This window comes from Anas acuta, chromosome 1 (genome assembly GCF_963932015.1).
Source record: "Anas acuta chromosome 1, bAnaAcu1.1, whole genome shotgun sequence".
NCBI classification, from domain to species: Eukaryota; Metazoa; Chordata; class Aves; order Anseriformes; family Anatidae; genus Anas; species Anas acuta.
In genome coordinates this window covers 119,961,938-119,980,287 of record NC_088979.1, presented here as the reverse complement: position 1 = coordinate 119,980,287, position 18,350 = coordinate 119,961,938, and the positions used below count along the sequence as shown (strand labels likewise).

The 18,350-nt window shown below is 41.4% G+C and overlaps 1 long non-coding RNA gene across 1 annotated transcript in view; it reads left to right on the top strand.

The window, feature by feature from the left end:
• The first annotated feature begins 1,805 nt into the window (after positions 1–1,805).
• LOC137864005 (uncharacterized) overlaps positions 1,806–18,350 on the top strand; it is a 70,369-nt gene continuing 53,824 nt past the window's right edge. Inside the window, exons 1-2 of the long non-coding RNA XR_011101262.1 lie at positions 1,806–2,134; positions 4,665–4,771. This is a non-coding gene — a long non-coding RNA (uncharacterized lncRNA). The remainder of the gene's footprint in view (positions 2,135–4,664; positions 4,772–18,350) is intronic.

Sequence of the window (18,350 nt, the reverse complement as noted above, 5' to 3'; positions counted from 1 at the left end):
TAAAGGAATAAATAAAAATACACCCACCGCCAGCAGAGGAGCCTCCTTCTGGGTCTGTGTGGAGCATGGTGCTGGGTTGCTGGATGCAGATCAGGGGCCCTTCTACTGCAGAGGCACTTGCATGACGCTGGCTGAATCCTGAAGAGATGCCCAAGCCAGAGCTGAGCCAGCTGTGTCTGGAAGCTGTCAAGCTGTATGGGTGCTGCAGTGCTAGCTAGCCAGGGCCAGCATGGCCAGACTTCTCCCAAAAGTGCTTCTGTGCACTGATAGGCACATTTCATGGTGCAGCTATGATCACAGAGGTCGGACAGAGCTGGCCCATCCTATTGTCCATCTGCCTGAAGGGGCTTGTCCAGAAGATGTCCCCATCAGGACTGTTAGGTTGTATGAAGCAGTGAAATGCGGTGGCTCAAACTCAGACAGATAAATGAAGAATGAGGAAAGAGCCCCGAGTTCCTTGGATATGGAAAGTCACCTCTCTGAAAGGAGTCTGATACAGGTTTCTTTTTACAACAAACCCAAAATCTGCTGGGTCAAGTCTGGACAACGTTGCTCAAAATGACAAGGACATTAGTGAGAAAGTAGAGAAGACACTCTGTCTCTTGCACAAATGTGAGGGGGCTGGAAGAGAGAGAGATTTCTTAGCCCTTCTGGGCTAGTTCTTGAGGAACAACTTTTGTCCTAGCTAAGAATAAAGAAAGGTTAGGGCTTGCTGTAGGCATGCTAGTGTAAGGAAAGCCTCCACCTTGTTTGTATTTCAGGGGAGAGGTGTACCTGCCATTTTCACCAGGAGTCGCTGCCGGCAGTCTCCAAAGTTGCCTGTGGAGCCTAGTGCTCTCGGCACTAACATCTGCTCCCTTTTCTGTTGCTGAAGGCTTTTGGTTAGTTTGTTGGTTGTTTTTTCTTTAACCGAGAGATGTCTCTGAAGTCTTATTCTGTCTGGGTTCGCATCGCTCAGTACCTCTATCAGCTGTTACAGTGTTTTGAGCATTATTCTTGGCAATAGCATATCACTCACTTTTCAGCGTCTCAGTCAGTTCTTGTCACTTTTTTCTTCCTGATTGAGACAGTAAAAAAGTCTGCTTCTATTTCATCTTTATCCCCTGTGGTCAGCTCTGTTTACAGACTCGCTTCTTGCTTTTTTCCTTGGCAAAGCTTTTTTGTGCAGCCTGAAGCCCCCGTGTTCCTGGGGCTCCGCGTCCCTCTGTGCTGGCTCTTTGGTGACATTCCTCAGCTCTGTTTCATTTCCCTGTTTAATCATCCCCCGTCTTGCCGTGGGTCGTGCTAGATTGGTTCCTGACATCACATTTATATACCATCTGCTGACTAATAACACGCAAGGGCTTGGTTTCCACTAATAACAAACTAGTCTGGCTTTAGACTATTTAGAGACACTGAGCTTTGCTTTCCAGACAGGACCATGCAAACCAGAACTGAACATTTCTCTTGTCACCTCTGCTCTTGCCACCCAGGCTCTGCAGCACCCACTTTGTAACAGCTTAGAGGACTTTTTTCCTCCGTGTCTTTGAGTCTCTGTTCCACTACTAAACCAAACTGTACTTTTTTTTTATTCTCTCCCAGTTTGAAAGGCCTTATCCAAGCCAAGGGGCAGGTCTTACACCTTTATGGGGCTCAACCCAGCTGCAGAAAGCCTGCTCCTGTAGAGGACTGCCCTTCTCTTGAGTGGGTGATCCTCAGCAGACTTTCATTGAAAAATCCTGCACCTGTGCCAAGGAATGAGATACACCTGAGAAAAGTTTCTTGATATTGAGGCTGCTTAGCCCGTAATGTCCTGCTGCTATATAGCAATGCCCTCCTTCCCTCTGGAAGGGGCCCCGTTTCATGCCAAATCATAGGCTTTATCCAGGAGTTTTCTGGGATGCTGCTGGCTGGTCTGAGCCAAAACCATACCAAGGGCTGTGGTGGCAATGTGGACAGTGGAGTTCCAGTTATTGGGAACGCCCCCTGTGCTTAAGTCACTAGCCAGAAAGAAGAGGCTACATCTGCTTTTCAGCACTCAGAAGCTTGAGGCCAAATACCAGTTCATGCATCAGTCCTGGCATGGAGACCTTATGCCATGATGCCAACTTCTCCTCGGGATGTCAATTTCAAAACCTGACCCATGCAAAAATGGGTAAGTGGTTCCCAGGAGCTATTTCTTGCCTCCTTGATCATCCCTCTCTACCAATGATCTTAGCAGCTTTCTTGGGAGAGCAGTCAGTTAAGACAATGCAAATTAGGCAGAAGGGTTGGAAAACAAGCGTCAAACCAAAGGGAAAGCAATCACATCTGATTTTATGTTCCCAGAAAGGCCTCTCTTGCAGCTGCAGGGAACATTGGGATCGTCCGCTTGGAGACAGCATCGTGCTGGCAGCAAGTGGGCTGCAGCGTGCCAGGAGCGGGGTCCAGCCTCAACTTTAGCCGCTGGGTAGCTCTGAGGCATCATGGTCAGTGTTTTTGCTCAAGTTTTCCTTTTCCCCTTGGTTTTCCTCTTCTCTGTGCCCCTGCTGCAGACCTGCAATCACTCACGTTCCCGCGCTGTGCTGCCTGGCTTCCCGTGGGGATGGGAATTAGCAGCTCTAAGCACTGCAAGGAAGAGAAGTGTCTGGGCCATAGCAGGGGAGCAAGAGAGGCACTAATTCCAGGGCTGAGCGTTCCCGAGCCCCCTGCTCCTGCAGCAAATCCTCGCTGGTAGCCTCTGCTGTGAGCAGCCAGGGAAGCCAGCAGGCTCCTGCTGTCTCCAGGTGGAGCTTTTACTCCAGCTGCTGCCAGCGTGGCTCCGTCAGGAGCGCTGGCTGAGTGCCGCGAAGGACACCGCGAAGTACAATGTGAAATTACCTCTGTGCTTGAGCACACATGAGCCCTGAACAAACCCAAGCCTAATGCACAATCCTCATCTCTCAAATCCTAATTAAACATCCATCGGTAATTCTACTGTTAACCCTCTCCAGTCAGGGCTGACGCAGGGTTTTTGGAATTGGGCCCTTGGGCTCTTCAGACGCCTGCTCTGGGGTCCCTTACCTACAGGATTTAGTTCAAGTGACTCAGTTTATGGCCGGGAAGGCAACAAAAAGAGTAACCCTCTGCTACTTCCCAAATCTGCCCTTCTAATAATATTTGATAGCACTGAAAATATTTCTCTCCACTTTGGGGTGGTGGGAAGGGGTCTTATAAGATTTGCAGGTAGTCGTTTTCCCCTCATCTTTTGCATATTGCCCTTAAAAAAAAAAAAAAAAAAAAAAAAAAAAACATTTTCCATGGCTTGCCTACTCTTGGGGTGAGTTGGTGCTGGCATGGACATTAATCGGGAACAGGGAGCCAGTGCCCACTGGTTTACAGGTGGTGAAGCCCCTGGGGTATCAGCTGCCTCCTGTTTCCTCTGGGTAAGGAGAGGAGCAAGGATGCTCGGTGATGAGAAGCAGGTAGGGTATTTTTCTTGCAATAGCCTTCCATCAGAAATGAGCTTTCATGTATTTCCTTTAAATTAGGATGTCATCCGTGATGTTTTTATTTTGTTGGAGGGAGGAAAATGGGGAAAGGTGCAAAAGAAACGGGGGGAGGGGGATTTAAATAGAATACATTATTGTTTTCTTTCATGGAAATGACTCTGTCATTGAGAAATAAACCTTTCTTAACAAAAATAAGGGATCAAAATAAAATATAATTATAACCAGTGCTCTAGTGGGCCTAAAACATGTTGTCTGAATCATCCTCTTTCTGGTGGACCTTCTTTTTTCATTCCTCCTCTTCTTTCTGTGGCACTTGGCTTTGGAACTGTTTGTTTTAGGAAGCTATTCCCCTGCTGTAGAGAACAGATTATGTTTAAAAATGTGTTTGTTAGGGCATTTGCACCAACTAGAGACAGCATATAAACTAACCAGGATGGTATATTAAAGCCTGGGCTGCATAAGCTCTTTAAAAGCACAGGGAAGGGAAGATTGCAGTCACATTGGTAAAGTAGCAAAGAAAAAGCTGGTTATTTTGTGACCTACAGAAAGGACCTAGGAAAACTAAGTCCCTGACAGGCAGATTCACTAGTCTTAATGATCTGTTACCCCAGGTTATGGGTCTAGCTAGGATCCAGCTTTCCAACCCCCTCTACATGTTCAGCAGGTTGAGAGTCTCTCATCTCCTAGCATCTGCACTGCTTCCTTGCATGCAGGGATGGGGCTGCAGGGTGTGTAATTTCATGTGACTTGCTCTAATATTAATATCTCCATGTGCAGCAGTCATTGCAGTGAGAATAAACTGTTATTTTTTATTTTAAATGGTTAATATTCATCAAATGTTTATGAAAATACTTAACCCATAATGATGACAAACACAGCGCCTAATAAAGATGGAAGTGAAGATCCTCTTTGTGAATATGTAATCAGAAGAGTAAAGAAAATTACATTAAAAAGACTTCATTATGCCATTAAATGTGTGAAATGACTTTTTCTTCTCCATTTTAATTTTAGCATATTTCTTTTTTTTTTTCTTTTTAAATATCTCTGACACTTTCATGAGACGGGTACATAAAGAGACATCGACTGCTGTAACAAGAAGAACTCTGACTGGCAGCATCCATCATTCTTGCCCAAATTTTCATTTCATTTGTCATTAAGAGAAATCAACACTATTTCTACCAATGATCATAATTTTTTTTCCTTTATTTTCCTTAGGGGGAGAGAGATCCTTATTACTACTCTGAATGCAACACGTTGTCTCAAAACCATCTATAGAGCTGCAGGCCCAGAGATGTTCCCCTACCACAGAGGCTTACTGGTGTGTAAGTACCTGTGCTCCTATTTTTGTCTGATACCCTGGGGCTTGTAACTGGCACCTCTGGAGCTAATAGGGTGAATCTCTGTAGTTTGAATTGAAATAGAAATGTCTTTTGAGAGACTCATCTGGGGCTGTGTACTGATAGCTCCAGGCAAAATGGGTCAGATGGGTAGATGATGTGTTCCACCACCCAGGAAGCTGCCCAAAACTTCACAGTCCCAGACCAGTCTCAAATGATATAGCAGCTCCCATCTTACAGATACTGTCAGCTGAATTGCATTTTGATAGTAAATCCCTACGTCTTGAAGGAGGGAACATGGTTACCTACATTGGAACTGTGGCAGACTTCTCTGGGAGAAGGCAAAAAAGATGTCAGTGAACACAAGCCTGGTCACAAAAAGGGTTCAAGAGAAAAGAACAAAGCTAGTTGCACCCAAAGGCCTGGGCTCCTCTCCATTCTGCGTTCACCAGCCTGGCTGATCAGCCATGGAGAAGAGGCTGTGCTGCTCTGTTTAAAAGGACAGCAGAGCATGTGTGCTATCAGGGAAGCTCAGGAAGCAATGGGCTCCCTTTGAGAAACACAGAAGAGAAAGAATGAATTTATTTTAGTTGCATATCAATTGCAGTGTTAACTTAAACAATTAATGTTAGCTTTTGGCAAGAAACTCTTAACAGCTCTGTATTTAACATGCACCTTTACAGTAAGAGGGCTTCAAAACAAAACATGTTCTCTTCTATTTAGGCTCTTATACTGCACTCATCTCCATGGTAGCCAACAAACATACACCCCTTCTGCATCTCCCAAAGCGTGTCCCGTATATAGGTTTGTAGGGAGTTATGTATGTCTGCTCTTACCAGGCATTTCTCTGAGAAGGATTAAAATTCACTCAGGACTTCCTCCCCTTTGTCAAAGAAAGCTCTTTTGTAAGCTAGGCTTTTGATCTGATGGCTCCCAATTTGTGAAAGTTTTGAAGATCACTGCAGTATATTCTCAGAAACCTAGCTTCGGTTGTGTGGAGATTTTGTCTTTTCACAGTGTTGACTTGCTCACTCTCCTTACAAAACCCAGGAGAGCTTTGGGCAGTCAGGTGCGGGCATTTGTTGGATAAACAGCTCCTGAAGAAGTCTCAAAGAGCTATGAGGGGGAGGAGGGTCTGCAAACCAGATCTGTAATGAAGACTTCCCAATGCAAATGTGTTCATAGAGGCTGCTGCCTTCTCTCAGCCTACTCCTTTCCATCTAAAACAGCTGACAAATGGTTATGTTGTGTTTGCAATTACAGCTCTCTGAAAGTGATAAATTACTCTGATTGTTCTTAAATACAGGACTTCTACATGTATAATTAATACATAGACTTGAGTATGGGATAGCTGGTGGGACACATCCAGGTTCTGTTTACACCATAACAGATCTAGAGCAGCTCTAGCTGTCTCTGTTCATGTAACACTGCTACTAGATTGCTCTTGCACACTTGTAATACCTTGCAGGAGTGTCTCCTGTCAAGAGTAACAGAGAGCATAGTATGGCTCATATGTTTTAGTCCCCACAGATAAAAATTTCGGTTCTACTTTCTCTGACTCTCAGTAAACTGCCAACAGTCTTCTGTAGCAGTAAGACAGGATTGGTCTCTTAGGTACTGCGCTGCTACACCAAAGAGCAAAATATGGGCATGGAGCATAAACCGAATAACCTGCTGTTTGTGCAAAAGGGCAAGATGAACAGAACCTGTTGTCTGCTGGCATAGAAGAAAAGCCAGTTCTGCGCTTCTTCTCCAGGGGACAGGCATGGAGTGTAGAGCTCAAACTCTGTGGTGTAAGGTTGACACTAGTGGCAAAAAATACTCCAAGCATAGAGCCAGAATAAGAATAGGGAAAGGAAATTGTAGACTAATATAGTCTCCTGACACGGTTACCCATTAATGCCAGCTTTAAAGGTTAATGCAATTTAACTCGCTCTCGGCTATTACTCAGAAATAACATACCAAACCTTCCTCTATAAGCAGATAACAGATAAGGATGCTTTATGATAAACACCCCCAATAAAACTGTAGAAGTTTACAATGTTATGCTTGCAGAAGTGGCAGATTCGCCTTTATTTGTGCATGCGTGTGTATGGAGGAAAGCAGAGAGGAGAGGAGGGAGCTGGAAGAAGAATTTTTGGCTCTTAGACTATCAGATAGCTTGATAAATCTGTCTTGTGTGTGTTGCTTCTTGCCAATACAATGGAAATGAATTGACATATCGCATGTCTGCTGCGAGCTGAGTTTCCTTTTGCACTGGCAGAAACAAAGGTGCTGCTATACAAACCACTGATGAAAAAATTTGTTGGGTTTTATTTATTTATTTATCTTTTGACAGAGCAAAACCCATCAGCTTTATGGTACATCAGCAAAACATAGAGCTTTCTCTCCCCTCGTCTTCTGTTTCAAAGTGCTCTTACAAAATATTTCGGTGTTGAGGTTTTTCTTCAAAATAATAACTAAAAAAAGGCATAATCATGTTTCACTATGGAAAACTGTGAGGCAACTTAGTGCAGGACTTACTGCATCTCCTTGTGGAGTGCACAGAAAAATATATAAGCACACACTGCTTGGGAATTATTGTAACATTTCATTAATATTCTTAAAGTATTTTGAGATCCTCTATTATATTCTTTCACAGGTTAAAGGACAACATTTGCATGTCTATGGGACAGTGAAATATTTTTATTAACAATGCTATCTTTAAAAATTTTAGGACTCGAGAAAGGCACCATAGGTTTTGTATGTCTCAAATTCACACACACCCCAGTACACAAGCACACATACGTGCAGGGAGTGCTATTTCTTAAACTGCAAGGCACAAAGTGCTGCACCCTGGAGAGACAAGCTGTGAGCTCCAGTTCAAGGGTTCTTTCGGGACATGAGAGATGGATCCACCTCCTCTGCTTTCCTTGCCCTCAGTCTTCCTGCCCCCCCTTACAGCTGTGACACTGTCAGCCTTGCTTTTGCCAAAATGCTGTCTTTAGGAAAACCTGTCAGAGGCTGGTATGAAACTGAGAGGTCATACCACAGTAGTGCACTGTGACTTTGTACAGATGTGCCTTGCCTGAGCTTTCTGACTGTCCATTATTCCTTTGAATTACCTTTTCTACACAGCTGATCATGTCTTTATGTTTGAAGGACATTTTTTCCTTCCTTCTTGAATCGTCTGCTGTTCCTCAGGATGCTTCCATTTTTCTGTGCAGCATCTGCCCACTTTATTTTCTTTTCCTTTTTGTTAGAATATGACATTGCCTTGAAAAGGATTAATGCAATTATGTGATGTATCTGGCAAGGGTATTTTCAGAAAGGGAAGTGTTTTAGTAGTACCATGATATGAAAAACTGAGGAGGCCTCACTTAAAATACTGTGGCCTATTTGGGTCACTTCTGATCAGAAAAAAGGAAAACGACATAAAGAGTTGTAAGAATGATCAGGGGAAGTAGCAAACCTTTTAAAAAGTATGCGTGGGAGGCTTGGTAAGACTAGCAAAAGAAAGATGAGAAATACAGTTTTTCTTCATGAATACCCTCTTTGTAAATACCAGGATGCAGAATTGTTTCAGCTAGAGAAAAAGAAAAAAAAAAAAAAAAAGCAGTGCTGAAAGATTAGATGAGTATAAATTAGCTTGGAAATTAGGAGAAGGTTTCTGAACTTCAAAGGAAAGAAGTTCTGGCCTTCCATACAGGATAGCAAGGGCAAGGTACTTAAATAATTAAAAAGCGGTGCTCGCTGAGTTCATAGAAGGAATTACACTGCATTTATACTTTAATTAATTAATTTCATGCTTCAGAGCTTCCACTGACCACTATTGGGGTAAAGAAGGAAGTGCCCTCATTTCCTAGTCCTTTATTCTCTTGGATGTGTGTGTAAGGGTGGGAGGAATGAGGAGTGGGGAGAGGACAAATTGATCTTCCTTTGAAGCATTAAATTGGCCAAACAAGAAATTGGCCAAAGCTAGAGACAGGATAGTAGGTGGGTTATGCTGGTGCTCCTACTGGTACTGCCTGACTGACGTATCTTGAATTAAAAGCATTGATTGGATGTGGGATCAGGAAAGAACTTTTCTCTGGGATGAAGAGCAAGGACTGTTCAGTTTGGTTGCTCATCATGTCTCCCTCCATAGATGTGTGGAGCACGATCTACTCCCAAGAACTATCTGAGTGTATCCACTTGCATACAATTGTATGAGTCTAAGATCTTCCTAAGACCTTTCATCCATCTCAGTGTCTTGGTTAGACATTGTATAGTCACTGTGGCATTATTTTATTTTTGTATTAAATATTGTGTAGTTAGGGTGTTTTTTTTTGACTTAAATTGAAAGGGAGTTGTAGTAGACATTATGGATGTTTCTCAGCATAACATCTATTCTGTTTTTTTTTTTTTTTTCTGTAGTTATTGGAGGATGGAATTGATAACCTACATGGTCATAGAATCATAAAATCTTAGAATTGGTTGGGTTGGGAAGGGACCTTAAAGATCATCTAATTCCAAACCACGTGCCATGGTCAGGGACACCTACCACTAGACCAAGTCACCTTCTGTTCTATGTCTTTTCAGCAAGTAATTCATCTCCTCTGTATTTTTGCCACTACCTTTGAATTATTTGGATTATTTTCCTCTTCTTTTATTCTTTCTATCTTTTCACTCGGTTTTTGTTCTGCTTTAATGACCTTCCTCCTTAGATTTCTTCTTCCATTCTCTGCAGGTTAATCTTGTTTTGTTCTACTTTTTCTACTGCAAACAGATTGCTCGGAGGTTTGTGCATGAAATCTCACAAGTGTGGGACTCTTTTTATTTCCTGGATATCCACATTTCTGGCAGTTTAATCACTGCAAACCTGAATTGGATTAATATGAAATTCACAAGTTATTCTTTGCTTCATCCAAAATTCATGTCAAGTATCTAGACCAAAGTCTCCAAAACTTTCAAATATTATTTTCCTCAAGTGCTGTGAAGCATCCTGTGTTACTCAGACCCCAGAGAATAGACAGGTAGAGCAAGGACCCAGTCCCCCAAGTTGTCCATATGAGTGACCTGCCCAGAGTTCATCATGGTTCTCTTCTGATATTTCTGGCTTGTGGGATCAATGGTGAATCTCTAGGGTCTTATCTTTACACCAGATTAGGACATGAACATGGTTCACTTGCATATTCTTGGAACTCAAAAAAATTGCAGCCAAGACATAGCTCCTGGCATCCTGTAGAATGGAGAAATTTTCATAACTTGCCTGTCCTTTTTTTTCCTTATGTCTATGGAATGAGCCTTTCTTGTATGCACACTGAGTGGAGACATGCTACACCAACATCACATAATTCCTTTGACCTTCACATTTGTATTGGCAGTTCTGAAATGGGGAAACAAGGAGTAATCTTTGTGTCTCTGTCCTGGCTAATACAACTATCAGACAGAGAGAACACTGGATCTCCTGCTTGACGTTCTTCTGCTAAGAAGTTCTGATGAGTACCAGCAGGCTGGTACCACTATAATTCATCTCACATGCCTGCCATGGCTGTGTATCTGTGGTTTAGACATACTAGGCTTCTGATGATGCCCATGGACTCTGATTTTCCAAGCTAGCCTTTTATCTTGGGGAATAAGTCCTTCTTCTTTAGTACCTTTTCTAGAGAGCAGCAACACAAGACGTATCCAAAAGACTTGCTGGGTTTCTTGGCATCCCATTGCAAAGACCTGCTTAGTAATAGAGCTGATTCTGAATTTTTCCACAGCAAAATAAATATTTTAAAAAATATGTATATTTTTATTTTATGTTCCATAGGAAGATTTGAGTTTGTACACACCAGATGTTTTTGTTGGAACAAAGTTCAATGAAGCTTCTGCTTAGGAAGTTTTCTTAGGAAAGGATAGAGCCATGCTGCCAAATATCTAATAACAAAATGCTCATTTTATGTAAGAGAGACAAGTTCAGGTCCCTGTTCTTCTTGATCCAGACCAAGGACTTGAACCCTCTGTGACTTGCATCTCACATAATTTCCCCAGTCGCAGTGCTAGCTGTGAGTAGTTAAACTCTTATTCAGAATGACAAAGCACATCATACAGCAAGAAACCAAAGATGTCATAAAACACAGATATCTACATTAACCATAGGTCTGTCTGTGTTGTCAGGAACAGTGCTGAAGAAAGGCTGAGTGAGACACATACTATTTTGACAAGAATGAAAAGGGGGAAAAAAAAAACAACACTGTAGCTCAGGCAATGACAAGGCCTAGTAGCAAAACAGCCAAGGAAGGGACATGAAAATGCAGAATAGGTTTCTGATGGGAATACAGGCTTCGAGAAAGAATGAAGGTAAACAAATAAGAGACTCTAAAACAAAGTACAGAGTTCATTCTTTGATGGATAATGCTCTCTTTCACCATAGAAATCTGAATGAAAAAGGCAGGGAAAATACAGATTTTGGAAGGAATTTGTATGAAATATGTCCAGTCTTGCCACTCCATCTCTTCTTTCTCTTCAGATGATAGTTTAGCCTTATGTGAGCCTGGCTGCTTCAGAATAGCTGTTTCCAGAATTTTTGTCTGACTTAAATCAAGCAACCAGAAGAGAAATGTGCTGCTCGATCCCATGTTGCATGCCGCAGGAGCCTTGGAGCTACTCAGCTGAAACAGTTCAATTCTGCCGCTGAAGAACTGGAGGAGAATCTGATACCATCCTGCAGGGTGAAGGTTCATAAAGGGATTTTTTGAGTGGGCCCAACTTCGTATGTGCAAGTAAGGGAAAAGTGAGTCGATGCACGATCTCTCAGTGCTTCTGCACAGCCTGTGCCAACTCTGTGGCTACAGAGAGGTGAGTGAGCAGTGTCCTCGGGCACACTGTATTGCTGAGAGGCAGGGTATTCTCAGAGGGAGTCTGAACCTAATAAGACAGCCCAAAGCAATGTCTGGGGAAATGGCAAGCGCAGGCATTGCTCTAAGTTCTGTAGCCAAACAGAGAAGGGCTGAAATCACATAATTTCTGTCCCCACTGTGAAATGTTCATGCCTTCGAATGTCACGGCGGCTGCTGAGCCTTCAGCCTGTACATCCCTCCAGCTACAGCCACCACCCCTCCAGAGACTTCTTTAAAGAGTTGACTGATTTTTTAGGGCTGTTCTGAAGCAAATTGATTTAACTCCTTTGTGCCTGCACTGAAACTCCCTTAACTCTAGGAAAAATGTCAGGTCAACAGAAAATGCTGACATTCTCTGTCTTGCCAATGCCAAAAGAGCAAAAATAATGACAAGAAAATAAATGCCAAACATATAACCCCCTCTACCACCTTCCTATCCCTTCATCAGGCCTTTTTTCCTGTGTAATATCATGAGTGAGAAGAGAAAACATGCTGAGGAGCTATGGCACAGAGAATCAAAGGAGGAGAGGTGTAACTGGCAGGTAAGGGTCAGGACAGGTAGTCTTTTAGGGATCTTCTTTTAATATTTTCCAGAAACCCTTGGCTTGCTCAGACTTTACTCTGTGTGACATTTCATACCTGTTTTGTGGTGACTGCATTCTCTGTTCTCTAAATCCTGCTGATGACAGGACTCCCCTTGCTGCATTTTCACTGCAAATCAAGAGCTTAATGCCCTGCTGAATGAACTTGGGAATTGTTCTCTCTATATAACTTTTCTTCTCTCGCATAGCCTCAGGTGAATTCAATTTTTATTTTTTTTTTTGAAGTCCTAGAAATTGCCTGCTTACAGACTTGTAGCTTCGAACCACCAAAGTCCCGTGTGGCTCTTCTTAATTGTCCATATAAATTGCTTTCTATTTTGGACACCATGAATATCTCAGCAGCATCTGCTTCTCCCTTCTGGGCACCACCAACTGTGCATGAAATTCCCCCCAAAGAGGCCAGGTAAGAACTCTTTCCCATTCTCGAAAAAATAAAGAAATAAAGGAATACAAAGGACAAGCTGACTTCCCAGCACTCTAAGCAGGTGAAAATGGAATAGAATATGGTATTAAGCCAAGAGAAAGAAGATTCTAAACAGGAATAACCCATCTGTTCATAGACACCTTCCAACCAGAATGAGGCCCATCGTGCTCAACAGATTTCTTCACCAGGATTTGTTTTGGTACATTGCTTAGCAGCAGCAAGTCTATACAAGCCATAGACAGGAAATAAATGTCTGTATAGGCTGAAACTATAAGAGGAGTCCAAAGGATAGCTAGGGAACTTATTTCTTCTTCAATTCTTTTTAACCCCTTTCACTCTGCAATCTCAAAGCACGCTTGCATTTGATGTTGGTCAGTCTACAGTCTTCTACTTGGGAGATTGGGTATCATTCACTTTATTTAACTGATGAAGACAGAGGGAGATTAAGTAATGCCTTTACAGTCTCATAGCAAGTCAGAGGCAAAGCCAAGAATACGATTCATATGTCTTAACTTTCTAAATTAAGCACAAGATCACCTTTCCTAATGGAATGTCTGCCAGAGAGACTCGAATGGACGTTACTTCTGTCTTTAAAGAAGTTGAAGAACGGCCTTTTGAGAACACTTACCAACACTAGCTTAGGTCTGCAGTGGAAAAGTTCTAACTTATTGGTGGGTGAACCAGAGAATTCTGCTCCGAGAAAGAGTGAAGACAACAATGTGGATTAGCAAATGCACAGTGAAAAGCATGTCTTGCTTTCTTCTTCAACATCTCTTTGAGAAAGTGCCTCTCCCACATCCTTTCCTAGATTGATGGGTATACCTGAACGTGTCCTCCAATATTATGTCTCTCCCTGTCTTCTCCATCTGTCTACCAGCCTGACCTTTTTGGGGAGGTATGGCAAAATCATTGCCCAACTGGTATGGCTGCAGTCATGAAAAAGAAGTGTGAAAAACTGCCACGCACAGTGCCAATCTTATTATTATCAGTCAAAGCTGCATTTTCCACTCGGCATATAATTGTGCTTTGGATTAGATGGGTATAAATTGAAGATTGGCTACAGCATAAATGTTCATTAGTTTGAAACTAAAACAAAGCTAAATTATCAGAGAGCCTGGGAGGGAACGTATTTTCCTGTGCACTGTGTTGGCAGTGCCATCTGAGTGCCTCTGCATTATGCTGTTTTCATGTCTCAGTTTGGAAAGAAAGAGAAAAAAAGAAAAAGTGACATACAGGAGAGAGGTGCTCAAAAGAAGGTGTTGGTTTTCTTTTCACTAGTACATATTGTTCTCTCCTTGCACTCTGTTGCTATCTATTCAAGCTCTGACTTACAAAGAAATTGCTGAGGCTGAATTTGGGTGAGGTAGACCACAAGTACCAGGAGAAGGGAAATGAGGGGACTTGCTGAGAATAATGGAGGAAGGTTGTGTGGGAGGTTTTGTTTGTTGGTTAGGAGCCCTTCACTGACACTTTTTTCCAGTATACCTCCATATTAGCCTAGGAGGTCCTCTTAAATTCCCGTCACTTCTAATTTTGACATGCACAGCCTTCTTTTGACTGCATCTGACCCAGTAGTCTTCTCAAAATTGCCTGCCATACTTTTATGCTCAATATGCAGCACATACAAGACTGCTCTCTACTTTGATGCTGTTTTGGTTTTTCACATGGCACAAAGTGCAGTGCTTTGGGTTCCCTTTTTTTGGTGCTACATTTACTGTTCAGTGTGCTGAGAAACTTTTTCCTGTTCTGTCCACCTTCTCCATCACACTTCCCATTGTCTGCTTATACTGGTTCAAGCCAACAACTGACAGTAGGCCATATCTGGGAAAAAAAAATAAAAAGAGAAACAAAGAAAGCATGTTTCTTTCCTCTGTCTCCCTTACAGCTTAAAAGTCTATATCCTGAGTACTGCTTGATGGTCTAAGGCTCTTTTGGAGCCTGTGTTTGGAAAACATCATGTGTTACAGCTGCTGTGCTCAGCTAGGCATTCAACTAAACATTTGCTGGGGTTGGAAAGGGGCTATACTTCCTTTTCTTTCTTTCGTTGGATACTGTGAGTCAGTAGAGCTTTTATGAAGGGTTGGACATGGTGAGTCATTTCTACTTCTATGTCTGTAAGTATTATTTTATAGCATCTAGTTACTTTTGTTATAGGTATTATGAGATAATAAATAAATAAAATATTATGAGTTAGTGACTGCAATGCTGATTCTGTTAACAGGCTTATTCTCCCTCTGTTACCTATATTTGTTTAAAGTGGCTTCATTTAACATTTATGTAGGCTTTGGTGCAGAGAAAATGTGTTACAACAGGAGTTTGTCCTAAGGGATCCTTACAGTACTAACAGCTACCTCATCTACTGAGGCAGATATTGCTAAATAATGATATGAAAAGACATCATCTAGGTCACTTAAAATCATTTTTTACACACTTGTTTTGCAATGAAACCCAGTGAAAGCTAATCTGAGCTTATCCTTCTAGCTTTCTGTTGACTGTGAAGAGGTACAAGCATTACCCAGGCACTAGGTGGAAGATAGATGCCATCGCACTGCTCTGTTACAGCTCTGGCAGAATAGATTGCATTACTTCAGACGCGGCACAAAAGGAAAATTCACTCTCCTTGTTCATCTGACTTCTCTTCCCCACTCCATCAGTGGATTCTAACCTGAATCTGAGCTAAATTGTCTTCCCCTAAGGTCAGAGAAACATTCAATTCCAGAGTCTGCAGGGAAAAAAAAAAAAAAAAGAAAGAAAGAAAAACGGAAAATCAGGAATTCTTCTTTCTCTAGTTAGGCCTATGTTTATTTCTTACTAGTAGCTTTGGGCTTCATATCATCATGTCTTTGTACTGTGCTTTTCCCATCTGATAAATAGGGTTGATTTTAATAATAACCTCCTACTTCCTGCATAATGCTTAAAGCCTGCATATCCCCATATGAAAATTAAAATTCTTACTACTACAAAATATTTATTTTCACTTCCTTATTTATTTCTACTTACTACTACAAAATATTTATTTTCTGCTATTTTATTTTTCTTCAGGGTTGATGGAACCCTGCAGGAGTCTGCTATAAGTACCTTCTCTTGGGATCGATAGAAAATTCCCAAAGAGAAAATCATGTATATTCATCTCAAGTTTGGGTTCCAACATGCTGCTGTGCTTTAGGGGTATTAATGAGGCAGGAAAGGTCACCTGTTCCTGAAAGAGTGAAATTCAGTCTCTATGTTCAGTGTTCTCTGGGATCATGCTCCATATTCCATACTAGCGAGTAAAAAGTACTTAGGGGTATCAAGAGAATCCAGAAAAAGCACAGTCTATAGAACAGCAACAAAAGTAATTGTGGATGCATAAAAGTCAGAGTCAGAAATAGTCTAGAAAAAAAACGACCAATGTGATAGTTGTAAAACTGGGTTGGTTTAATCTAGACAGAGAGAGAAAGAACTGAGAGAAAAGCTACAGTCTTCAAGAGCATAAAAAGCTATGGGAAAGAAGAAGGGATGAAACTACTCCCCATGGCTGTGATAGATAGAACAAGGAAGTAATGGGTTTAAATTAAAGTAAGAAAGGTTCAGGTAAGACAAAGATTGATTGAGGATGTCATGCAGTCTCCATCATTAGAGGTCTTTAAGAACACATTAGATAAATAAGTTTCAGGAATTACATAGGTTTATTTGATTCTGATCTGAAGTCAAGTAAGATGGACTAGATGACCTATAATGGTCCCTTGTAGCTCTTTGAATAAGACAAAAGAATGTGATACCTTACAAGCAGTAGGAATGTTGTAGCTCCAAAGATCTAAGGATATCAGCAAAGCAAAGTTTTATCAGAATAACTGAAACAGATCTTTTATTAGACTGATTTTGTATCCAAAACAAACAACTTAGCTTGAAATGTTCTGCTTCTAAACTGGGGGGAAAAAAAAAATATCATGTTTCTGATTTTTTTTCCTGTTTTTTTATCATGTCTTTCAAATAAAAGATGGTACCTTTCCCTAACAATTTTGCCTTGCTAAGTTCAAACGTTGCAAAGACCTAAGGATATCTCAGAAAAGCTTAACATTTCTGCTGTGTCTTTGTTCTTCAGAATGGATTGTAGGAATATTTTTTCTGCTATTTTGAACAAGAACTGCTGATCAAAATGGTCTTTTCAGAATATTCAGTTTTCATTTCAGGTTTGATTATTTGCAGTTGTTCCAATGAAGCATGTGATATTTCATCTACTTCCAGTTTGCACAAACATACAGGTATGTCTCTCATGATGTGAAAGCCTTTGAAAGGCATTGAAATTCACTTGCTCTTTTAAGTATTCAGGGCAACAACAAAACAAAACACACACACACACACAAAAAAAAAAAAAAAAAAAAAAAAAAACACAGGGAAAAACCACTGCACTGATCACACCAGCATTCCTGGAAAGCATGTTTGAAAAGTGCCTGTGATGAAAGACAGAGTTTGTAAGAAAAAAGTCAGGCATCTATCAGTGACTATCTTTTTCTGCAGCATTATCCAAGCTTTAAGGATCTGCTTAACTGTGTCATTCCTGTTCTGGGGATATCACTTTTCTCTATGCTGAAAGAAGACCATTTCCTCACTTGTCATTTTTATTCGAGGCCATTCTGTCAGGATATATTCCCTTCCTGCCATGCAAAGATCCATCTCTCTCAGAGTTTCTCAGTGCCCTGCATTGCTGTGAACACCTATTCCTACCTACAGAATATATTTCTTTTAGCTCCCCAGAAAGACATTTCATAATACAGGAGTAGAAAGAGAGAATGAGCTGTCACTGGAAGGAGTCAGAGTTGGTTTATTGTTTTCTACCAATTCCCCAAATCCTAAGCTTGGAAGGTCTGCGGATTAGACTAAGTTGTATCTACCATAGTTCCATGTCTCAAAAACAATCAGATTGTGTTCTTACAAAATCACCTGATGTACTTGCCAAACAGATGACAGAACCTGGTACTGGATTGACATAATTCCATAAAAGCTAGAATCAGTAAAAGAAGAACAGAACAAAGGGGTGATTCACACTGCTCAGAAATGCAAACTTCTTCAAGCAAAAGTATATCTCATTTCACTCACAATCAGAATTTCTTTAAATTTTAAAAAAGAAACAGGACATGTTACTGAAGAAGTGGGAGAAAAGCACCCTATGTATCTCATACTAAAGGTAGCTTTGGGCCTAAGCAAGCCCTATGAGTTACAAGAAAGATCAATTTGTGAAGTTGCAGTTGTCTGTGGACTTCCCTAGGAAATCATAAGACATTGGCATAACAGGTTGCCAACTTACCAACTGAGTCATGATAAATAACTGTTTTCACTCTTCGTGTACAGCAAATGCCAGATAAAACACAGGTCTTTAAGCCTCTGTCAAAGTGGACTGAGCTAATGTGTTTTCCTTGCATCACTGAGCTACCAGTCAAACAGAGGTTCCATGGAAACCCAGATGTGCATCTGAGCACTTCTACAAGCATCAGTCTAATATCCAAGCATCTTTTACCTGCTGGTCTTTTGCTTCTGTTCTTATTGCATGACTTAGGCACTTTCCAGGAGCGCAAACACTGGCACTACTAAGTAACTATTGAGGCATGATAAATTCCTTTAGACAGAAGAGTGCTTTCAATAGTCTTCCAGCTGATTTGAGGTCTTTAGGCTTCTTTAGCATAAATATGTTTTTCATTTTGCTATTTTGC